The sequence below is a fragment of the Ambystoma mexicanum genome, chromosome 4p (assembly GCF_040938575.1).
Source record: "Ambystoma mexicanum isolate Mex_15411 chromosome 4p, UKY_AmexF1_1, whole genome shotgun sequence".
Taxonomy (NCBI): Eukaryota; Metazoa; Chordata; class Amphibia; order Caudata; family Ambystomatidae; genus Ambystoma; species Ambystoma mexicanum.
In genome coordinates, this window is record NC_090927.1 from 1,165,167,834 (window position 1) to 1,165,193,175 (window position 25,342).

Consider the following 25,342-nt stretch of genomic DNA (forward strand, 5'->3'; position numbering starts at 1 on the left):
TTTCTCTAGTTATTCTATTCCTTTATAGTTTGCATGTATATACTTCTACTAGCCCACCCGGTGAGTTTAGCTAGAACTGTGCTGCGCAGCCACTCTTCTTTAATTCCTAGATTAACTTCTGCCGCCCCTATGGCTCTCTCCATCCCTCCTATTTTCCCTAACTGCTATATTATCTCCTATCCCCCCTCTTACGAAGTCCGGTAGAAAAAAGCACAAAAAAACCATCTTGCGTGCAAACCCTGGACTTCCCATCGCAGACACATACGTCAGCACTTCCTCCAGAGAGGATTTCGCTGAAATCCTCTTCTCTGTCCCCTCTGCAGATCTATGGACTCCCCATCTCATCTCCACTTTCTCTCCTTCCACATCCTCTGCCATTAACGGTGGCACCAAGTGGGAAGTCCTCCTGGCCGTCTTTTCCTCCTCACGCTGCTTCGTTAATGTCTATCACACAGGCGCTATCCTGGTTCAGGGTCCACAACCCAACCTTCTTCTTTTTGACCAGATCCTGGCTTCTCTCATTAACTTCCTTCCTTCCCCTACTACTCTCTCTCTCCCTCCTCTGACTGGTGTACCACACCTCTGTACACCACCTCAGAAAACGTTCAAAGGCAGAGACCTCCTCCATCTGGCAACTCTTAATGCCTGCTCAGCCAACAAACACTCTGCTGACATCTGCCTCCTCCTTGAAGACATTGGCCTTTACATTCTCCCTCTTACTGAGACATGGTTCAATGCCAGCTCAGTCACTGCTTTTGACTCCCTCTTCCCTGACAACTTCAAAATCATCTCCAAGCCTTGACCTCAGGGCACAGGCAGGGGGGTTGCCTTAATCTTCCCTGAGTGAGTCCCTGCTTCCATCTTACCCTCCCAGCTGTACTTTTCCTTTGAAAGCCTGGTTTGCAAGTTGGTCATCTCTCCCACCTCCACCCTGAGCATTGCTACCATTTACCGGCCTGCAACTGCCACCATCCTGTTCCTCTCTAAATGGGCAGATTTCTGCTCTTCCTTACTTTCATCTACCTCCAACCTCCTCTGTGATTTCAACATCAAACTGGACTCCCCTGGCTCTTCATCCACTCTCTTCACTGACCTCTGCACCTCTCTTTCCCTCTCCCTCCTTCTTTCTGGGCCAACCCACTCAGCTGGACACACAGTGGACGCTCTCATACACTCTGACCTCTCTCTGTCCCCTCTCACTAGTCACCCCTCTCTCCTGTTCAGACCATTCTCTCCTCTCCCCCCACCTGGATCTTTTTGGCCCTCTAAAACCCCCCAAAACGCCCTGCCAACCTCATTTACTAACATCCGCTCTTGACATTCTTGTCCCAGTCATGAGGATCCTTCTGAAACCTGCCTCAAAGCCGAACACCAGGTATGACTCTGAACTTGTGGCCCTGAAACAAAAGTGCATTGCGGCAGAACTGGAGTGGAAACCTTCAGGCTCACCCTCTGACAAATTGGCCTGTGGCCTGCTCCAAGGGCAATACAGACTCTCCATCTGTGCCAAGAAAAGAGCCCACACACAGGCACAGGTTATCGGGTTATGCAACAACGTGGCTGAACTTTTCAAGATCTGCAGTGAACTTGCCAACCCTTCCACAATCTCTTCCTCCCCTTCTCCTTCGCAGGCCCTCTGCAACCTACTGGCCACACACTTCACCACCAAATCACAGGACATGTTAACCCTGCTACCCTCCCTCCCAACCTATCCCACACCCCCTTGCCTCCCTTGGCCCCTCACCCCCCTCTTTCCCCTTTCTCCTCCTTCTCCCCTGTCACACCTGAAGAAGTTACTAGAGTTGTCCGCTCCAGAACTATCAAGGATAACATTGTCCCTCTTGCCCCCGCACTCGCTGATTTCTGCAATCACTCTCTTGACATTGGATATTTCCCCTCCTCCCTTAAGCACTCCCTTTTGCACCCACTCCTGAAATATCCTTCAGCAGACCTTACCTACCCTACCAGCCACCGCCCTATTTCCATCACCCCTTCCTGTGGAAGCTGCTGGAGAAGTTGGCATTTCCCCAACTCAACTCACACACCAAACTTGTTGATGGTCTCCACAACCATTCATCTGGATTCAAAGCATCCAGAGGCAAGGAAACTGCTCTTCTGAACACCTGTGAAGAACTGCTTGCATCTCTGGACTCCAACTCCCCTGCTGTCCTTGTCCTTTTCCACCGCTCCTCTGCCATTGACACAGTCAACCATGCCATCCTCATACAAGGGCTCCACAATACCCTTGATATCTTGGAACGGGCAGTGGACTGGCTAACATCCTTTCTCAATGACCGCTCTTCCCAAGTCATCCTGGGCACCTTCTCCTCTCCTACTTCCTTTTCCACCTGTGGTGTCCCCCAGGGTTCTATCCTCTCCCCTTGGCTCTTTAGCCCTGGTCTCTTGAGCCCTGGTTCTCTCTAGGCTTGATTACTGCAACAGCCACTTTCTAAATCTACCTGCCTCTACTCTCTCCAGCCCTGAAATCTCTCCATTGGCTCCCAGTGGCTGCACGGATTAAATTCAAAAACCTTTGCATTGTCCACAAGCCTTTCTGGGGCCTGGGTCCAAAATACCTTCAGCTGTTCCTCCGCAAATACCTTCCCTCCCGAGCTCTTTGCTCCTCTACCTCTAACTTCCCTGAGGTCAGTCATTTTTCAAAGAAAGAAGCTGGGAGTAGATCTCTATCTTCTGCTGGGGCCTCCCTCTGGGACAGCCTCCCTGCCACTCTGAAACTTGAGGAGAACCATCTCTGGTTCCGGAAGCACTTCAAAACCTTCCTCTTTGCTTCTGTCTTTCCTCCTCCTCTGCCCTGCTGATCTGCTGTGTCTTGGCACCATGCACCTGGCTTACCCTCTAACTTTCGGGCCCAGGTACCTACTCACCCTGCCATCCACCTGCACTGCCTCCTTGCTCCGAGGTCTGTATCTGTAACCATACAGCCCCCCGCGTTTCTACACTTATCAGACACACCCCGTCTGTTGCCTTATACCTTGCACTTGCCATTTGCTGGCTGCACTATCACTGCCTATTGCTTTTACTATTTACTTATTTATCTATTTATTTATCTGTATTCCTTTGCTCAGCACTTTCCACCCCCCCTGCCATGCACTTTCCCCTCTCCCATGCACTTGCATGTTCTCAATGTCACTGGGCCTAGTAAGATAGTTGTTTTTTGTACTCCCTTGTTCCCCTCCCTTGTTTCGTCGCGCTCTGAAACACATGTATACTAGCGCGATATATATCAAATATTAATTTCAATTTCAATTTAACATCTACCTTGCTCTGTTTACACACCTCCTCTCCTCCTTCTCCAACTTCCAGTGTTACGCAGACAACACACAGCTCTTTTTCACACTTCCTGCTGACCCTCTTGCACCCTCCATCATCCCTGACTGCCTATCTGCCATCCAGTCCTGAGTCACCTCCAATGATCTCTGCCTCAATGCCTGTAAAACTGAAATCCTTCCCATCTGGACCCCTGCTCCCTCCTTCTTCCCTTCACTCTGGCCTCCTTCCTTGGGCTCTCCCCTGGCTCCTTCTTCTGAAAACAGAAGCCATTGAGTCATCTTCGACTCCTCTCTCTATTTTCTCCCTCACACTCAGGGCGTTGCCAAGAACTTCCACTTTTATCTCTTCCTTCTCAAAGGAATTCTCCCTTTTATCACTTTCCCCCAGAGGCTCAATGTTACCTGAGCCCTGGTTCTCTCTATGCTTGACTATTGCAATAGCCTCCTCCTGAATCTGCATTCTTCAACTCTACGACCCCTCCAGCGAATCCAGAATTGGGCAGCAAGACTTATCCTTGGCCTTAAGCCCAGGGACAGCATCTCTCCTGCCCTAAAAAGTCCTCATTGGCTCCCGGGTTGCTACACAGATTAAATTCAAATCCCTCTGCATCATCCAAAGGCTGTCCGGGCCTGGGGACCTCACTATTTTCAACTTTATCTTACTAAATCCTCTAGACCACTACGTTCCTCTGGTACCAACTCTTTGTGTGTAAAGCATTTTGCTAAACAGATAGTTGATGGTCGATCGCTTTCCTCAGATGGCTCCCTCCTGCCTCTGCGCCTTGAGCAGGACTTTCTTAAATTCCAGAAGCTCCTCAAGACTTTCCTCATTACCTCCTCCTTGCCTTTTTCTCTTCTCTGCTAATCCGACAATTACTGTGATTGGTTTCCGGGGCCCTTATGCATCCTAGAAGCCGCTGACCTCCCACACCCAATTGGCCCAGCCCTGTCTACCCTCAGCACTTGCCTTGGCACTTACTGATCACGTGGCCCCTAGCCGCGTAGCACTCAAAAACCCTAGCATTTCATCTGTGGCTCACCCATGAGCCCAGACTCCCAGCACTTACGTGGCATAGTAGGTTTGCCGTTCCTTCCTTCCCTCCACTGCTCAAATTAAATATTGTCTTTTTTATGTATTGTACTCCCTCGTTCCCTCCCCCTCGCCCTGTGGGCGCTTTGAAACAGTATTTTACTTGCTGTATAAGATCCTAACAAGTATACAATAAATAAAGATGCATTCATAGTTCCACTCAGAACTCTGCACAGTGTTGCACTGAACCTTCAACCAGAGCAGCGCCCGCATCCCCAAACTCAATCCCTTACAATAACCCTCACAGTTCCAGACCCAGCATCGTGTGCAGCTACGCCAACAGCAGGACCCACGGTTTCACTCGCAGCACCACTCACAGACCCAGTCACCACTTAATATATAGTTCATACCACAGCTCCACTTACATCCCCCTCTCAATAATGCATGCAGTCCCATTAAGAGACACATGTTCACTTCAGTTTACTGGTCAATTCACAACCCAACCAGCTAAAGCCCTATCCGCAACATGAACCACAGTTCAACTCACAGCTCAACCTTCAGATCCCCCCACACATAAGCACACAACACTACTTAAAGTACTGCCCAGAGGACTACTCCCAGCAACACTCACAGCTCAACCTCAAGATCCCCCCAGAACTGAGCATACTACACCACTTAAAGCACTAACCAGGGTACCATTCCCAGCAGCGCCCATAGTACCAAATATTCTTCCAAAGCTTCAATCACAGCTCTTAATACAGCCCTGCTTACTTCACTTTTTCATCTGTGATTCTGGGGCCTTAATCACTTCCAAATAAACTGTAAAAAGGTTCAATAAAAGAATTCCAAATCCCTGAGACTTTCCAAAATGGTACACAACTGGAATTAGAAACCAGAATAGGGCTGTAAGAGACAAATTACTTCAATAGGGTACTACAAAGGACTCCCAATAATGGCTTTTAAGGATTGTACTACAATTGGGTGTTGATTCGAAATATACTTATTCACATATGTCCAAGTTAGGTATGCCCTAACCCTAATAGTCAGGGGTCTCCTCAATTGAGTGGGGGAGGCACCATTGTTCTTTATAACTGGAGTACAAGAAGCCTCCTCGGGTAACAGACATGTTGCATCCCATCTATGAAACCACTGCATTGCCCAGTAACCAAGTGATTGAAGTAAGGGTAATTAACAGCAAGCACCATTAAATCTGGCTGGATAGCTCAGATGACATTACTACGGCTCTGCAGGAGTAGAGGGATGAGTAGTGACTTAAGAAACTACTCAGCCCCACACTACCAATAAACCAGCTGTGAACCCAATCATAAAGTCGAGGTAAAGAACAACATGAATGGTATATCTACTTTGCCAATTAGGGTAGCACAAGCCGAGGTCTGAAGGGATGTGAGCTAGCACAGAGGCATCCAAAACAGTAATAGCATTGTGGTTCCAAAAAAAAGAAATGTCGACTCAGCGTAATATGCAAATACAAAACTTTAATTAAAATAAAAGCACTAACAACCTACACCTCTAAATGAAAATGCAGAGAATGCAGACATCAGAATAAAGTGTCACTATGGGTTTGAAGAAAAGGTGAGGAGCAGTGTCTTACATATCAATTGGGCACCTTAAGGCAGCCAAGAGGCAGAACCACTTAGATACATTTCAGTTGTGTTCTTTAAGCTGAACCGCATTAATCCAGGCTTTAGGAATGTTCTGATGCAGTGATGCCATGTCAAGATGGGCAACTGCATCCAACATTTCTTTCTAAAGTGAGAGTACCTAACTCTTGAGCAGAAGTTGGGGCATGAGATGTAGGTGCTCTAGCTCCACTACGCATGTCAGGTGCCAAGAAGCTCTGCCTGCTTCCTTTCTGTGTGGAGTGTGGGAGTCGGGGGCCTGTGGAGAAGCATCGAGTCCTTCCAAGATGGTCAGACTCAGGAAACAGCAAAAAAAAGAAAGTCTTTGGTAGGTGTGTGTATATGCATGTGTCAGTGTTGCATGTTTGTGTGCACATATGAATGAGAGTGGAGTGTGAATGCTGTGCATGTATGTGTGTGAGCGCAAGTGTGGATCAGAATGCAGTGTGAATATTCTGGGTGCTTGTGTTGAACATGCAGTGTGAATGTTCTAGGTGCATGTGTTAAAGATCAAGAGAGGAGTTGTATGTGTAAGTGACTGGTGGATGAATGTCTGAATGTGAAGCTGGGCCCAGGAAGGGGACATTGGAGCATGGATGTTTTCTTACAGTGACATGGCATGTTTTACTGGAATTTTTTGGGCTAATGCAACTTGAAGAGTGTTAATACTTGGAGCAGGGGATGGGTTGGGGGGGGGTTTATAGTACAATGGGGAAAGGAAGCCTGGACATTTTCTTTCTCAAGCATGGCATTTTTTTACTCGCATTAAGGCAAGGTCAATATGATGCGTGTTCTTACATGGGGAGGGCATTTGTGCAGCCATCAAGGAAGTGTTTACTCACTGTAGCATTGCATGTTTACTGTTGTTAAGGGCAAAGTAAAATGATGAGCGTTATTTCATGGTGGTGGGAGGTATTTGTACACACAGCAAGGAGAGTATGCTTGTTTACAGAGGCATAGATTGTTTTACTGGCGCTTAAGGTAAAGTCAGCATGAGTAGTACTACGTGGGGGAGGGGTATTTTGGCAGCCTGCAAAGAAACAGTTCCTTATTGAGGCATTGCGTGTTTTACTGGTTTTAAGGTCAAAGTCAACATGATGAGTGTTCTTACGTGGTGGCAGTGGAGTATTTGTGAAGCCAGCAATATTATAATTTCTTACTACGGCAGGGCTTTTTTTTAACTGGCATTAATGGCAAAATTAATATGAGTGTCAGTACATGGGCAAGGGCATTTGTGCAGCAAATAACATGATATTTCCTTACTGTGGCATTGCATATTTTACTGGTTTCAAGAGCAAAGTCAATATGAAGAGTATTCTTACATGATGGAGGGGGTAAAGCATTTATGCAGCACCCAATAACATGTTTTCTTCCTGTGGCATGAGCTTTTTTACTGGATTTCAGGGCACAACCAACAGCCGCATGTTCTTATATGGGATACAGGCATATATTGGCAGAACCATCATTAACATGTTTTGTTATGATATCACATTACTGAACATAATATTACTGGCCACGCACAGTGTTGACTGCTACATTTGGTTGCCAGCACCCAGGCAGAGACCCTTTGTATCTATGCTAGGGGAAAGAGTCAAAGATTGATTAGAGCACATACGTATATCTTACACCTAGTGCAGTGCATGGCGAGCCCCTGCAGCAGCATGAACATCGTGTGCATTGGAATGTGTGGTGGTACAGATCAGCCCAGTGACTTGCATGGCCTGTGCTTTGTTAACAAACTGGGAGGGGTTCCTTCAGCGTGTGTTTCATGGCACCCCCCACATTCAGTGTTACGCCACTGCTTGCATCTTGCTTGGAAGTCTCTTCTGTTCACCTCAGGGACCGAGGTCTTTGGAGCAGACTGTGCATCCACGCAGGTTGCAGGTGGATACGTCTTCTTCAGAAGCCCAAAGATGAATCAACTAATGGAAGAGACTCCCTACTTATATAGGTGCGATGTTACAGCAGATTTACCCACAGCAAGCTTGGTGCTAGGGGTCCAATCCGAGCTGCTGCAGTGAGTGCCCTTTGTCTGCTGATATCATACCAAGAGTTCCTTGTATGTAAGAAGTGTGTGGGGGGGGGGGGGGGGGGGTGTGCAGGAAGTTTGAGATCCCTTGAAAAATACAAGATGGTAGCACCCCTCTCTGGACTGATGCTCACTCCTGGACCTGTTAACTCCGCCCTCGTCCTTTGTATGCCTCATTCAAAATGACTCCAGTATTCAGCACCCTTGTGGGAGGTTGAAGTTTCAGGGCTGTCTTTGAAGCACTAGTCCCCAGAGGTCCTTGCATGGAGTGCTCCCATTTCCTGGAGGAAGGTGACAAGAGAGAGCTTCCCGAGCTGCTTCCAACATAGCTGTTGTGGCTACACCCAGCTCAGACAGCTGAATACACACCATTCCCTTTCATGAATGAGTCACTATCCACCAACCTAACAATAATATGATATAATTTGCTTGTTGTTTTATAAGTGTATAATCCCAGCAGCCACCATGAGAAAACCTAGACATGGCGTATATGTATTTATTATAAATTGCCACCATCTGGGGGGGTCATACAATTATGTCATTTTAAACTGATTGTTCAATGTCAAAGGTATTCCCATTTTCATTAGAAACAATTCCGCCCAAAAATTAGAATACCTTGAGATCTATGTATGCCAGCTAGGGGTCTTTTAGGTAGAATCTTACTAATGTGTTTATGAATTGTCCCTCTACATTGTAGACTTCTTTTTTTATTGTTTAATTATTTTTCTTTCCAGTGTAACAGTGGCACATACAAAAAAACAGAGTTGAGCGAAATCACAGTGCCTTCTGAGTATTTGATTGAGTACAGAAACCTAACAACGTTAGGATTTGGTTTGCACCGTAAAACAACATATTGAACAGTGGATGTAATTACAGTCCTTGCTAATTGGGGGAAGTGGCACAAAAAAGTTCCATATGCAGCCTGTATATTAGTCTAGGTATTCTCCTGAGCTGGCATAGCCAAGTATAGTCTTCTTAAGAAGGACCATATATCCTTGGGTAAATGGCACACTTCTCCCCCTTTGTGATGTAGCCTATTTGGAAACCAACATCAGATTTACACCTTTAGTGAACAACCAGCTTTGCACTTTGTAGAAGTGAATCCCTATTTCGGGTACACGTGCTGCTGGCATGCCAATTACTCATGCCCAACAGCAGGCATGCCTAGGGTGGGTGCAGGCTTATATGTGTAAGTTCAATAATGCACCCAATGGCCAGCAGACCCATCTGGGTCCAAACCCACCACCATCAGTTTGTACAACACAGAAAGTGCTGTCTGAAAGTGAGGCTGCTTAGCAGGTCTGACTTTCCTGGCACAAAAGTTTGAAACACCTGAGAGATTGCACCTGGCACGCGGAATTCTGTCCTAACAACTCGCACTGCTTTCTTCTGCCATTGGCAGCCTGCCCTTTGCCAGCTCGAATCCCGGCAGGGCTGACTCGCCCCTTAATCGTTCTGGTGTTGATAAATTGAGCGCCATTAAATTGGGTAATAATACAGGTATTATTGACAGCACACAGAAGTGGGAAGAATCGGGAAAAGGCGCTAACTATAATAGCATCCTTCTATTACCACTATCCATAAGACGGAGCCTCCAGGAAACGCAATACTGGCGGTATTTTCTGTGACATTTATCAGGATATTGTCTTAAATTCCATTTCATATGCTCTGTATGAATTCTTAAGCAGTCTTGCAAGAGGGAGCAATCCGAGAAGACGGCTGTATATCTTACCGTGTGTGTGGCGGTTGCATGCATAAGGCATGCACAGAGGGTCTGGGTACTTAGTGCGGTGCTCTGAAGCCGCCTGCTTGTTAGATGTCATGTTCCTGCCCGTGGACTGACTCGGAGGCCACCCGCAGCCCTGCCAGTAAGGGGTCCCGGCCCTTTTGAAAAACGTGTGTAATAGTCCTCCCCAAACACCACTGTCAACGCCTCTATTGCTCAGAGACAGTGGCACAAAAAAAGAAGCCTAAACCCATGGCTGACAGGGCTGTGCCATCCGGTAAAGCAGCGATGTTTCATCTGATATGCTTTGCTCCAAACCCATGTACAGAGGCAGTTTGCACAGGCCATGGAAAACATAAATATAACTGTTAATAGTTTTACAAAGTGCCTCTTACCATGCCTCACAGCACTGGTGTTAGACCTACGGGGCTGTGGCGCGGTACAAAAAAATAAATAAATACGCATTATTATCCTGAAAGAAAAAAAATGGATTGAGCAAGGTATCTACAGCAGGCGCACAGAAGCCGGCAGCAAGCATCTAACACAGTGAGCTATCTGCCCTGTAGGCGAACATGAGCTGTGTATATGTGGCTGACTAGTGACCAGCCCTCTGTGCACACTGATGGCTGTGGGAGGAAGGAGCTCTAGGAAGTGTCCCAGTTGCTTAAGTTATGCTAATGAGTGTAATTGATGTCTCTCTTTTAAGGCAGCCCTTAGCGTAAGGGGGGTTGGGGCCTTGGAGTCGTTGATGCTGCTGGCCCATGGGGAGAAGGCCCGGCCTCTTTTATGGCCAGCCCGCCCCTGTAAATTCTGCTGTATCAAAAGGAAATACATTAATTGAAGGCCACTCACTGGAGAGGTACAAGGATGGATATCACCCCCTAACATCCAGCACTGTGCCCTATTTCGAGTTTAAACTGTATCCTACACATATTACCCAGGAAGGAAAAATGTAAAGTGATCCAAAAAGAAGTAAAAAAACACAATGAAGGCGAACTGCGAACTGGGGCTGCGAAACCCACTCTGATTCCTTAACGCCCCTGGAAACTGCTCTGGAAAGTTGACTTGACCATCGCTGTCCTGTCAAGCTTCCAGGCATTAGCAGGGAAAGCCGCCCACCACCCAGAAAATCACACAAATTAGTGGAGTTTTAAGAAGTTCCTGCCAGTGCGGTTACCAATAGCTCCCAACGAGGCATATGCGGAATATCCCCTTTTGAGTGTTTCCTCACTTTGTTCATTATAAGGACCCCACTGTGCCCCGTTCGTAGCATGCAGGAGAGTGGGGAGTGTATGGCAATTCGTCCAAAAATGGTCCCATCTGCGTTGGAAGAGTTTTAATTTGGAAAAGAATGACTAAAGGGCTGCTCGTGTGCCAGTGAAGTTCTGATGAAGCACATGCGTGTCCCATTGCGGTGCACGGATTCACAGGGCGGTTTTGCCGGATCCTTTTCCCCTACCGATAAATCTAGGCTAAAAGGGACCGGTTTGCAAACGCAAAGCTCAGCACAGCCTCGGGCGAATCTTACCGAAGGGCGCCTGGGTTCCTGCTGCAGCTCTGCTGCGCCAAGGTCAACCCTCCAAACCCATCAGCTTGTCTTCCGGGCGGGGGTGACGCCCGGGGGCTAGTGCCTTCTCCAGGACAGGCTGCTTCTGGCCGAGCACCTGTCACGAGCGCGCCACAGCGCAGAGAAGGCCCGCGGGCCTGGATGCAGGGGTGCCCCGTGCACCTGCTGCGGACTCCTCTCTCGGTGCACCGGGAACCGCGCGTGCCTGGTCGCGGCGAGCGCCGTGGTGTGTGCCCGCTCTCCCCTCAGCTTCTCTCCGCGGTTGCTAAGCGCCCCCCTCCCTCACGCCGCCTCCTCCCTCCCTCGGCGCTCCCTCCTCCCACTAGCCCTGGCTCTGCGGGAAGGAGCGCTGTGTATTCGGGGTCATGTATTCCCTCGCCTCGCTGGCTGTATTGCCGCTCGGCCGGCGTTGTTTGCTGCCCGTCGCTGGCAGGAGCCCTCGCGCTGCCCCTGGTTACGGGTTACAACAACAATCCCACACACTGTGGAGCCCGCACAGGGCGCGCGCAGAGCCGCCATGCCGCGCGCGGACTCTGCGCCCGGGTACCACCACGCACGCAGGACAAATGCGCGAAGATTCCCGGCCCCGAAAACCCGGTGGGAGCGGACCCCCTGCTTTATAAGCTTTGAATGTACCGCCGTTTGGAACGGAAGGCTAAAGGAGGCGCGCGGGATGAGCGTCGGTGTTCCGGTGTCCTTATTCCAGCTCCAGAGAGAGGATATACCGCTAGTCAGAAGAGCAAACATAAGTATTCCCAAAGACTAATCCATCCTGTTTTTGAAGGGCTCGCCTTTATGCTCCTTCATTACCCGTTTCGTTTTTGGAGATGGCCACAGTGTGTCACCGTTTTACTATTTCCCTAATTCCTCTCACATCTAGCCGTGCGCACTTCGGGCGATGGCGCCTGTCCTTAGTTTGAACCCTGCAGAGCTGCAGGCTGCGCACGCACACACACACACACACAGGTGTATTATCTTACTGTAATTGGATGTCACAACAGCCGCCAAAGCACAGCGCGCACGACAGCTTCACTGTTCCTCTATCCGCCTTACCTGAAATAACGCAGGGCACGAGGGCGCCTCACAGAGCAGGGGTGTAGAATGGGGCGCGGGGAGCTTGTTGTTTGTGTGTGGGGGCGTGTTGTGTCTTCCTGAACTGGAGGTGATCCCAAGTGTCCATGTCTGTGATTTAAAAAACACTCCAGCGTGTCCTCGCGCCTTTGAGGGGGCTACTAATCTCTCCTCGCGCAGAGCTGCATGGGAGGAGGTTTATAAGAAGGAGGGATTCCCCAACCGTGGGAGGGAGGTGTGTGTGGATGCTCTGTTGCTGCGGACTTGGGGGAGCAGCGGGGGAGGCGTTACTCGACCGTCACCATTCTGGGCGCCCCCTATGGGTGTTCGGGGGGCATGAGACGGCAGGCTTTCCTTTCCCTGCCTCCTAAACCCTGTGAGGCTCAGAGCCCAACGCCCCACCTCTGCTGCAGCAGCAGCTGCTCCCCGCCTCTCAGCCCTCCGGCCAATGGAGAGCGCTGTTATTTCTAATGGGAATATAGGCCCGTGCACGGCGAGTGAGCTCAGCCATATTCTCCAGTGTACGGAGGCCGTCCACCTAAATGACAACCCCCTTTTCCCCACAACCTCCACCCCACGGGGTTTCACTAAAACCTACATCGGCCTACGACGGTTTCACAGTTATTTCCGTTACAAGCCTTCTGCCTCTGTTGTGAAACGTGCCTTACAACACCTACATCAGTAAAAGGGGAAGGATGTGGGCAGCCGGAGTGCAGCGTTCTGGGGGTGGCACTAGTTCTGTAACTTAGACGCTTAATTCCTTTGCAGTTTTTCATTTGTTATTTGGAGCGGCTTGACGTGAGCAATTTGGCACCATTCAATTTACATGTGTGAAGCAACTCGACGTCTAAGCGCAGTGGTGGAAATAGAAAACATGTGAAGGGGGATCCCACAAGGGCCGGGGGCGGTGTTTGGAGGAGGGGGCACAGTTCTGAGGGGGTGGACTGCCTAGCGGACGGAGCTGGCAGTTCTGATCAAAGGAAATGTTCGAAATAATAGTTTAGTAATAGTTTAAAAACATAACATAACATAATAGTAACCAAGTTTGGTGGTATTTCAGCAGAAATACTACAGGAATACAGCAAAACCCATAATGGGGCCCAGTGTACTATTGACCAGTGGCGTGTCAAACTGCTATGCCTGACATGCCCTGTCTGCTCTGAACTGTGTCTGTAATACCCTTGCGGTTTTGGTGCAGAGCACCCAACGGCCAACGTCCACACCAGTGGATGTTATGAGGAACTCTTGTTCGAAAGTGGAAGAACTGCCACTGCTGGGCAGTGTGAAAAGGGCAGAGCGGGGGTGTTGCTAGGTCTGGAAAAGAGCCAGGGCTACACTAATGTCGGGATTGTCGGGTCTCGGTCTAGCTTGCCTTTTGGTTGTAGACCCTGAGATTCTATCCGGGGCTACAACCAAAACACCCGGGGCTATAGCCCCCTAGGCCCCTCCCAGCAACGCCTGTGGGGCAGATACGGCAGTGTGAAGAGCTGTCACTCGTAGGCAGTGATGGTGTCAAACAGGAAATTATATCGTGCCTCCTATTGCAACTAATATATGTATATTGGCCTACGCCAAGCTGCTTGTAAGCCACTTGCGAAGAAATCCGTGGTACAAGGTCCTGACCTTAGAATCAATGTAAGCTGCCATTTTAGGTTCTCGCTGTAAAGTCACCCTGTGAGTTAAAATGGTGGACGATGTCATTCCGAAATACAACATGGCTGTCTTGACCTCTATGTGTAATTAATATGTAACTTGCCTGCAGGCTACTTGTTGGGGTCGTGAACTGAGACCTTGTCCTTCGCTGACCTGTGTGTAAAGGATTACTCGCGCCAATGAAACTAATCCGCGAGCATATGTTAAGAACAATGTATTCAAATACTGAACTAAGAACACTTATTTAAACTACATTGTATTAATGTTTGAGAAGACCTTTATAAGAATCCTAAAATACAGTGATACCATGTAGGCTTGTTGGCGAATGTATTAAAGGCAAACCCTATGCATATAGATGTGCGAACTCGGCATGAACCCTAGATCAGTAATGTATTAGAGGAATATTAACCCGCAGTAGGGTTGGACATCATGTTCGCAAATAGTATAAAAGTGCGACTAATTGTAATGTACAGTCCCACTCACTGAGCACACCGAACCACGCTGGAGTTTGCTGTGTTGTACTGAGGTCCGATAGCTATCCATTACTTTTGCACTTTGAAACTGTTCAGTATAAAATAAAAGATCTTTGTATGTTCCTTTGTAACCCGTGTTCGGTGTATTTCCTTTTGGGGTACTCAGCCTCGATATTTTAGCTTTGTTTTCACAGTTGGCGCCCGAATAGGGACCCTCAAGATTGATGTCGGATTGTTGAAGGTTGACACGCGCTAACGGACCAGGATCGGACGGTGAAGGGGGCCCCTTCTGAACGAGACTCGACACCTCAGCAGCGCTGCATGACCCGATCCCTGGACGATTAGCGTGTGGTCCGAGACGGCATCTTGACGAGGGTCCACTTATCGAGGCGGGCAGATTTGCCGAAATCACCAAACACGAGCTAAGGTTAGTTAGGTAAGATTCTTTGTAATCCTATCGGACCTCATTAGGATTGATCAGGTGAGTCGTGACCCGATTCTTAAATATCCTGATAATTTGATTTTGGCGTATTGTATCTGCAGACACAATTATTGACCAGGTAACACCAATATTTTGATATGCCTGAGAAATTGTCTACCTGCTTCAGGGCGTTATTCTGCAGCGATAGACAATCTTTGGAATTTAGCCATCCAGCACCACAGGAGGGGTCGCCGGCATGTACTATGTACTGTAAGCATGGCATTGGAAGTATAGTGTTTAATGATATTTGGCACAGACAAACCAGACATGCCTCCGAACTTCAGTGGCCAATCAATGGTAGTTTTGAAATCCCTCATATTGAGTATTTAGAGTCGATTCTATTAAAAAAGAAGGCTAGACCTGCAGCATTCGATGTTTTGCAGAATTGGAAAAAAGAAGCGTTACAGCAACTTAAGAGTATGGAAAAACATGCACGCCGTCATAAAACGAACGCCGAAAAAGCATTATTGTATGACCAAGATAAACAGTCTGAGTCAGCTAGGAATATGGATAGGGCTTTCTCACTTGGTATTCAGAATCTATCCTTATAAAGATTTCCATGTTCCTGATGAATTTATTAACAAATTGTTAAATGAACGAAGGCCTGGTGCCTCTGCGCCACCTCCGTATGTTTCTCTTCCTGCTGCTTTGCCTCTTCCTGCTGTTATTCCTGCTCTTCCTGCTGTTGTTCCTGTTGTGCCGGCTCCTCCTAATGTTCCCCTTCCTCCAGTTGTTGTTCTTCCACCTATTCCTCCACCTCTTCCTATTGCACCAGTAACAGTACCTTCATTGAATTTGCCTGCTCCCCCTCTTCCAAGTGGTCTCGTACCGCTTATAGTCTATCAGGGTGCGGGGTCAAGGGTTGTGGCTCATAATACTGTATCTCCAGATAAGAAACAGGAATTGATTGCACGGCCCAAGCATTGTATGGAGAGAGATGATCAAACTAACGTTTTTGCCACACTTTCTAATATGGATAATTTTCCTGAGAAAAATGTTTTCATTGAAGGTTTAGGGATTCATTTATGTGTAATGTGGAGCAAATTAAGTAATGCAGGTCTCCCGCAAGGGTTAAGGGATCTAAACACTTTAGCGTTTTCAAGAGACACTGTGGAGAAAGTAAATGAGCATGTTGAGAGGATATTTGAGTATAGAAAGGAGTTGGAAAGGTTACAGAATGAGGATGACGAGGGGGAAAGTACGTATGTACAGAAACAGTTCCTTCCTTGTCGAAAATCGATATCTGAAGAAGTACAAATTTGTGCGAAAGACGCGCTTAGATGGATTTCAGATATGTCGATAACTGCAGTTGAGGTATATGACACATACAGCCAGTATACGCCAGAAATGCAGAGGAAAGTGATACAGGTAATGATAGAGTACCTACAGGATGATTGTGTGAAGAGAAAGATTAGTTGTCCCACATAGTTATTGACTATATATAAGAGAGCTTTCTCACCTGACACTTCTTCAACGGCTTTAGCGCTCGACTTAGCTATGTTGCTTAGTAAGCGTTCGGAGTTGCCTACTTCTCAGTTGCCTATGAGAGAGGTTCTCCCGACATTTGTCCTGAAGGTTGAGATTGCGGCCGATGTTGCAGCGAATATAGTTGCTGTGAACATTCCTGCACATTATGTATCACAGTTTGTTCATGTCCCGTTATCAAGGCAGGAAGTGAATACTATTAGACAATCGATTCCTGACATTAGGAAAAATCCGACAGCATTCTATAAAGAAATAGAGTCTGTCCTGCAGTCCTCAGTATTCACCCTAGCTGATATTGATTTGTTATTTCCTGTACTCCTGCCCGTAGATTTGTGGAAACAAGTTAGGACTATAGACGACGTACCAGGGTTGGGAGATACATGGGCTAACATAACTAGACTCGATGGAGAAAGGCCAGCTGGTGAGAGACCGTCCCAGGTGATACTAACTTTGCCTGATAGAATCATTGCAAAATTGAAAACTATAATTCCCGAAAAGAGAATTATCTGGGACAAGCTTACGGCCTGTGTCCAAGGGAAGTCTGAGGGTGCTACCGAGTTCTTTAATCGGTTCGAACAGGTATTCTCGGATTACAGCGGACAAGACTTAGGCACAGAGTCTGGGAAAAGGTTAGTTGTGGACAAATTTGTGCGTGGATTGCTGCCTGGCAGGCGGAATTATGTCCTAACAACTCGCACTGCTTTCTTCTGCCATTGGCAGCCTGCCCTTTGCCAGCTCGAATCCCGGCAGGGCTGACTCGTCCCTTAATCGTTCTGGTGTTGATAAATTGAGCGCCATTAAATTGGGTAATAATACAGGTATTATTGACAGCACACAGAAGTGGGAAGAATCGGGAAAAGGCGCTAACTATAAAAGCATCCTTCTATTACCACTATCCATAAGACGGAGCCTCCAGGAAACGCAATACTGGCGGTATTTTGTGTGACATTTATCAGGATATCGTCTTAAATTCCATTTCATATGCTCTGTATGAATTCTTAAGCAGTCTTGCAAGAGAGAGCAATCCGAGAAGACTGCTGTATATCTTTTGTGGGGCAAATTAAGTAATGCAGGTCTCCCGCAAGGGTTAAGGGATCTAAACACTTTAGCGTTTTCAAGAGACACTGTGGAGAAAGTAAATGAGCATGTTGAGAGGATATTTGAGTATAGAAAGGAGTTGGAAAGGTTACAGAATGAGGATGACGAGGGGGAAAGTACGTATGTACAGAAACGGTTCCTTCCTTGTCGAAAATCGATATCTGAAGAAGTACAAATTTGTGCGAAAGACGCGCTTAGATGGATTTCAGATATGTCAATAACTGCAGTTGAGGTATATGACACATACAGCCAGTATACGCCAGAAATGCAGAGGAAAGTGATACAGGTAATGATAGAGTACCTACAGGATGATTGTGTGAAGAGAAAGATTAGTTGTCCCACAGAGTTATTGACTATATATAAGAGAGCTTTCTCACTTGACACTTCTTCAACGGCTTTAGCGCTCGACTTAGCTATGTTGCTTAGTAAGCGTTCGGAGTTGCCTACTTCTCAGTTGCCTATGAGAGAGGTTCTCCCGACATTTGTCCCGAAGGTTGAGATTGCGGCCGATGTTGCGGCGAATATAGTTGCTGTGAACATTCCTATACATTATGTATCACAGTTTGTTCATGTCCCTTTATCAAGGCAGGAAGTGAATACTATTAGACAATCGATTCCTGACATTAGGAAAAATCCGACAGCATTCTATAAAGAAATAGAGTCTGTCCTGCAGTCCTCAGTATTCACCCAAGCTGACATTGATTTGTTATTTCCTGTACTCCTGCCCGTAGATTTGTGGAAACAAGTTAGGACTATAGACGACGTACCAGGGTTGGGAGATACATGGGCTAACATAACTAGACTCGATGGAGAAAGGCCAGCTGGTGAGAGACCATCCCAGGTGATACTAACTTTGCCTGATAGAATCATTGCAAAATTGAAAACTATAATTCCCGAAAAGAGAATTATCTGGGACAAGCTTACGGCCTGTGTCCAAGGGAAGTCTGAGGGTGCTACTGAGTTCTTTAATCGGTTCGAACAGGTATTCTCGGATTACAGCGGACAAGACTTAGGCACAGAGTCTGGGAAAAGGTTAGTTGTGGACAAATTTGTGCGTGGATTGCTGCCTGGCATCCAGTCACAGATTATGTCTTCTGAGAGCGCTTAGCAGGCAAAGTCTCAATCAGAAGTACTGCATATGGCTCAGTACTACGAGAATCGTGTCAACAATGAAAAAGATAAAGTAGAGAAGCAAAAAGGTGATTTAAAGACTAAAGTATTATTACAGCAAATTGTTAGAGGCCCCAGAGGGGGTAGTTCTCAGATTAGAGGTCAGTATGTTCCACAAGGGAATGTGCCCTTGGGTCCTGTGAACATTACCCAGTGTGCCTATTGTCGACAAGAGGGTCATTGGCGTGCACAATGCCCGTCCTTCGACAAAGGTCAAATAACACATTTTGAAATATGGGTAGCCGATCTAGAGGTCGCCCGGGTGTAGGGGACCCTGTTTGCACAGGATCCTCAGCAACCTTTTTCACAGGATAATCAGGTACCAAGTGGGGATATTAGAAACATATTTGATCAGCCTTCTGCTGCATATCTATCTGAAGAGCTTCCTTTTGATGACATTCTGTTTCGTTAGGATTGCCCGAAGCAGGGTTAGGAACCTACGCCTATTCCCGTCAATCATAAAGGTCCCTACGTTGAAATGATAGTGGGAAATAGGAAACATCTGTTTTTGATAGATACTGGAGCACAGAAGTGTTCCATTGATCATTCTCGGGTTCCAAACATTCCACTGTCAGGGCAAACTAATGTTTCTGTAGGGTTTTCTGGCACACCAGTAGTTTGTCCAGTTTCTTTGCCGGTGCCTATTTCTTTGGGTCCCTTTACGGACCACTGTCCTTTTCTGTTGACTTTGAATTGTGGAGAGAATTTGCTGGGGTTGAATCTATTGAAAGAATTGAATGCAGTAATTCATTGTTCTTCTGACGGAGTGCGTTTGAAGATTTCACCAAAGCAACTTTCTGTCTCTCAATTCTTGAACAGACCTTTGCCGCCAGAATTCATTGATGTACCAGAGTGCTTATGGGCAATTGACGACAACGATGTCAGTGTTTTACAGATTGAGCCTGTTAAGTTAGTCTTGAAACATGGAATTGGGTTGCAACGCATTACACAATATAAGATTTCAGTTGAGGGCGAGCAAGCTTTGAAATGCATTGTTTCCGATTTTGTGCATCGCGGGGTGATTGAGGAAATTTCAGGAAGTTTGTGCAATAGTCCGATTTTACCTGTGTACAAGAAAGGCGATAATGCAATTCCATTCCGTTTTATAATTGATTTACGTGCCATTAATAAAGTCGTCGCTCCGCAATTTCCAATTGTGCCTGACGTGACGACGAAATTAACCATGATTCCAGCTACTTATTTTAGTGTTGTGGATCTGAAGAATGTTTTCTTTAGTATTCCTATACACAAGGACAGTAGATACTTGTTCGCGTTCACCTTAGGGGGACGCTCGTTCACATTTACTCATGCACCCCAAGGTTACACAGAGAGTCCTAGTATTTATAGTAGGGCTTTGAAAGAACAGCTTGATACCCTTGAATTGCCCTCTACCTGTACATTGCTTCAGTATGTTGATAACCTGCTTTTAGCTGCAGACTCCGAAAGTGCCTATAAGGAGGGCACTGTGTTATTGCTGATTCATCTAGCTAAACATGGACACAAAGCTTTGCTTAAAAAGTTTCAATATTGCTGCCAGGTGGTCACCTATTTAGCCTATCTCCTGTCAAAGGAGGGAAGAAGATTGACACCTGAAAGAATAAAACACATTTCTGGCATGTCTGTCCCAAATACACAGAAGGAAGTTAGAGCCTTGATAGGTATGGCTTCTTACTGTAGGTTGTGGATCCCAAACTTCTCACTAGTGATTAAACCGATCTTGGCTTTGACAAAGAAGGGCATGTCTTTGCCATTGCCGTGGAACACGGAGCACCAGCAATCATTTGATCTGCTCAAGACTGCATTATGCTCGGTACCAGTTTTGGGCACGCCAAATTATGAAAAGGCCTTTGTGTTGTTTGTGCATAAATGTGATGGATGTGCTTTGGCTGTATTAACGCGGGAACATGGAGGGAAGAATATGCCGCGCGGTTACTTTTCTTCCGCCTTTGATCCTGTCGCATGCGCTTTGCCAAGATGTTTGCGAGCTGTCGCTGCTGCTGCTGCGTCTGTAAAACAGAGTGAGGGAATGGTCCTAGGCCATGATCTAACCCTGATGGTGCCTCACTCTGTAGATGTTCTACTGAACCGAACCCAAACGCAACACCTCACTTCTGCACGGTTGACGAAATATGAATTGATCTTGTTTGCTCCTCACATCCAAATTAAGAGGTGTTGTGTTCTTTGGGGTGGTTCACAACTTTGGAAGACTTTTGTCAGAGAGAGGGTTCTTAACTTCGCATGGCACAAAGATCCAACATGGCTCCCTAATAGTACAACTGCTCTCAGCGCTTGCGCTCCCTAATCAGTTAGCCGTCGAAAAATGTGCAGCACATCGAAAGATTACAGATGATATAGGAAAAGGGAATGCTTTTGCTGATCAGATAGCTAGACAAACTGCCACCGATCTCTTTACGGAGATGTATGTTTCAAGGGAGACTGTAAATGCCAATGCAATGGACGAGGGTGTCGGGTCTGTACAGGATATCCAAGCCGATGCCACGTTAGAATAATCCAAGAGGTGGGTTGAAGGCTTGGGGAAACTCGATGATGATGGGTGTTGGGTGGACATAGTTGAAGGGAAATGGCTACTTCCTGACGCTTATGTAATGATGATGGTTGTCATGGCCCATGGTCCTACGCATATATGTGCCCAGAAAGTTATGAAAATGTTAGAGAAAGTTTGGGCAAATGACAATATTTCGAAAATTGCCCAGCGCTATGTTCAGGACTGCATGATTTGCCTACAACATAATGTGGGAAAGGAGACATCAACTCCAAGGGAAAGTTTTGGGCCACCCTCTGTCCCCTTCGAAGTCATTCACTTCGATTTTATCGAAATGGAACGGTGCAACAATATGAAGTACGTATTAGTTGTCATCTGTGCGTTTAGTAAATGGGTCGAGGCCTTCCCTGTCAAAGATGCTACAGCCATGACTACGGCGAAAACCATGTTAAAGGAGTATTTTCCTCGGTTCGGGCTACCAAGAGTCATCTGGTCGGACGACAATGGGCCACATTTTGTCGCTGCTGTAATTCTGCAGATATGTGCGGCATTACAGATCGGCAAACGGTTCCATTCGGCCAGACACGCTCAGAGCGCCGGACTAGTAGAAAGACAAAATGGTACCATCAAGAACAAGCTCGCTAAAACGCGTGCCGGCACTAAATTAAAATGGCCGGCACAGCCGATCGTGTTATTAGCCATGCGTACAACCCCTCAAACTAAGACTGGGCTCTCTCCATTTGAGGTGGTAATGGGGAGACCTGCCAATATCTGGAATCTTCCTAAATGTCGATCCTTGAAAACTGTTGAAAATGTACTTCTTTCAGATTATTGCAGCCAGTTGACTAAAAACCTGTATTTGATTTATCACCAGGTGCGAAAGGCTTTACCTGTGCAATACGAGGGCCCGGGCCACAGCATACGGCCTGGGGAATGGGTGCTCATCAAGGCATTTGAGCGTTCTTCCTGCCTTGCACCTCGTTGGCGGGGCCCATTCCAAGTCCTGTTGGTCACACAAACGGCGGTGCGTGTCTCAGGCAGGAAACACTGGATCCACGCGACGCATGTCAAGAGACTTCCTCACCCAGTGCCACACGATACAGAAGAAACAGAACCCCTTGCTAACGCTGCAACCAATGATCCCAAAGCAGTAAATAGCGCTGAGAGTGCATCGGAGAATCTTTCTGAGCCTGTGAGGCTTGGGGAACCTGCCATTAGGCCTCCACACTTTCCAAAAGTTTCGCTTCCCGAAACTGTCGTTTCAAATTCGCCATCTTCCCTTGCTCCTGATACGTCGCTTCCAACGGGAAGTGATGACACATTGTTTCCGGATCAATCAGTACCAGGAAAAGCAAGGTACAATCTGCGTCCAAGGAAATAGACTTACGGCACGGTTTTGCTGTGCATCTGATAGACTTATGGCACAGTCCTGCTGTGCATTCGGAGAAGGAAAGGATCATCGAGGGCTTGTTTTTGCCCAAATTTGAGAAAGAGGATTCTGTTGGCTAGGGTTGTGGAAGGACTAAGAAGTTGCACGGCCGGGAGGATGCCAGCTAATAACATTGGGGTTTGTCGTTTGAAGACTACAATGCCTGCCACCGCTACCGCTCGTATGGGACTTGTAAATGATCGTGTGACCAACCGGGATAATGGACAAAGCACTTGGGCCCCGAAAACATATTGCTGTGTTTTTATAATAATATTTGGTTTTATAATAGTCATTGTCTTAGGCCTATGGTACATTGAGGAAACTCATCCTTTAGAGTCCTTGTTACCGACTGAAAATGTACCCACTGTTCCTACTCCCTTTGTACATTTGCATACTCTGTCCCCTAGGGACTCTCAGCATAGACAAAGGTACCATAACAATACTCTGTTACTTATCATGAATGCTATGCATCCCATTTTCAATAGGTCCAACTGTTGGGTCTGTTCACTTTTACCGCAACATGGGGATAAGGGGGTAGCTTGGTATATTCATCCTTTACCTTTGACAACTGCTTGTTATGCTTCTCTTAGAGCACTGTTCTTTGGCCGTTGGAACGATAGCATCTCGGGGAACTTTGATGGTACTAATTTGAATAATTTTGAGAAACGTGTTCTGACTCCCCTGGGATGCTCGCTTTTCACACATAGGAGTAAGCTCAATGTTGCTTCTATTAGGCCTTCTGATAGACTGTCTCGTCCCTTTCAAGCTTTCATTTCCTTCAAGATGGCTCCGATAGGCAATAAGGATGCTATGCCTCCTTCTTACACTGTTAACCATAGCGCCGATTCAGTTTCTTTCTGCATACAGAGGACTGGTACTCAGTCAATGGGAGATTTTAAAGGTTGTGCCAACGTTGCAAATTTGACTGGGGAAGACAGACCTTTGTATGTAGGCGAACCTGTCTACTTTGTTTGCGGTAATGTAGCATTTCCATGGTTACCCAGGGATTGGCAGGGAACCTGTTATTTAGGGATCCTGTTACCTGGGGTGTTCGTAGCTAGTACTGTATAGGTTTCAAAGGCTCATCCACGGCGGGACGAGAATGGCGACACTCCAGCACAGGTCTTGGGAGATGTAGCAAAATCATTTGTGCCATTTTGGGGGCAGATAGCGAATTCCAAAGATATCAGAAGACTAGCGAGAGTACTGAAGAGAACCATCAACCGGACCACGGACATACTCTATAATATGACATTAGAACAAAAAGCGATAAGACTAGTAGCGCTCCAGAACTAGATGGCATTAGATGTCATTCTGGCTGAACGTGGTGGAGTGTGTAAATTAGTGGGGTTCGCTTGCTGTGTTCTCATGCCAGATTCCTCCCCAACTATCTTCAAAGCAATACATAATCTGCATGTCCTTAGTTCAGAAGTGCATGTTCCCGAGGGAAACTGGGATCTTGGTGCTTGGTTTGGGGACTTCTTGCGATCTTGGGGTTGGAAGGTACTTTCGGTCTTACTGATCATTTTGGGAATTCTGTTGTTTCTTTGTTGTTGTATCCAGTGTTTACCTAGTATATGTTCGATGCTAGGGGGATGTTGCGCACAAGCGATAGGTACAATAGGACATAAAGTGTATGCCCCAGATAAAACCTCCAAGGAATAAAGGTTAAAAGAAATTTTAGCGAATGATCTGATATTTATGACAGCGATTCAGGGTGCATGGACGATGATGCATGAAGTTGTTTGCAAGGAGATCAGAAGTAGTTTAGCACTTGGCATAGGCCAAAAGGAGGGTTTGTCAAACGGGAAATTATATCGTGCCTCCTATTGCAACAAATATATGTATATTGGCCTATGCCAAACTGCTTGTAAGCCACTTGCAAAGAAATCCGTGTTACAAGGTCCTGACCTTACAATCAATGAAAGCCGCCATTTTAGGTCAATCCGCCATCTTAGGTTCTCGCTGTAAAGTCACCTTGTGAGTTAAAATGGTGGACGATGTCATTCCGAAATACACCATGGCCGTCTTGACCTCTGTGTGTAATTAATATGTAACTTGCCTGCAGGCTACTTGTTGGGGTCGTGAACTGAGACCTTGTCCTTCGCTGACCTGTGTGTAAAGGATTACTCGCGCCAATGAAACTAATCCGCGAGCATATGTTAAGAACAATGTATCCAAATACTGAACCAAGAACACTTGTTTAAACTACATTGTATTAATGTTTGAGAAGACCTTTATAAGAATCCTAAAATACACTGATACCGTGTAGGCTTGTTGGCGAATTTATTAAAGGCAAACCCTATGCATATAGATGTGTGAACTCGGCATGGACCCTAGATCAGTAATGTATTAGAAGAATATTAGCCCGCAGTAGGGTTGGACATCATGTTCGCAAATAGTATAAAAGGGCGACTAATTCTAATGTACAGTCCCACTCACTGAGCACACCGAACCACGCTGGAGTTCGCTGTGTTGTACTGAGGGCCGATAGCTATCCGTTACTTTTGCACTTTGAAACTGTTCAGTATAAAATAAAAGATCTTTGTATGTTAGAAGCTAGCTGCTGTTGGCAGCGTGAGTAGCTGGTACTGCTGCGTAGTTGTGTGGAGCAGACAGTGGGGGACAGAGAGAAACTGGTACTGCTGGGCAGTGTGAGAAATTGGCAGTAGTGTGTAAGGTGTGAAACCAGCAATG

General features: G+C 46.7%; 1 protein-coding gene across 2 annotated transcripts in view; it reads right to left on the reverse strand.

The window, feature by feature from the left end:
• Positions 1–12,513, reverse strand: part of SYNE1 (spectrin repeat containing nuclear envelope protein 1) — a 1,651,720-nt gene extending 1,639,207 nt beyond the window's left edge. The window contains exon 1 of one of the 2 annotated variants that reach the window (XM_069606781.1): positions 12,336–12,513. The gene's annotated coding sequence lies outside the window, so the exon portion shown is untranslated. Of the gene's footprint in view, positions 1–11,243; positions 11,482–12,335 lie in introns of those variants that run through there. The other variant, XM_069606782.1, reaches the window with a different exon arrangement.
• Between the last annotated feature and the right edge of the window lie 12,829 nt (positions 12,514–25,342).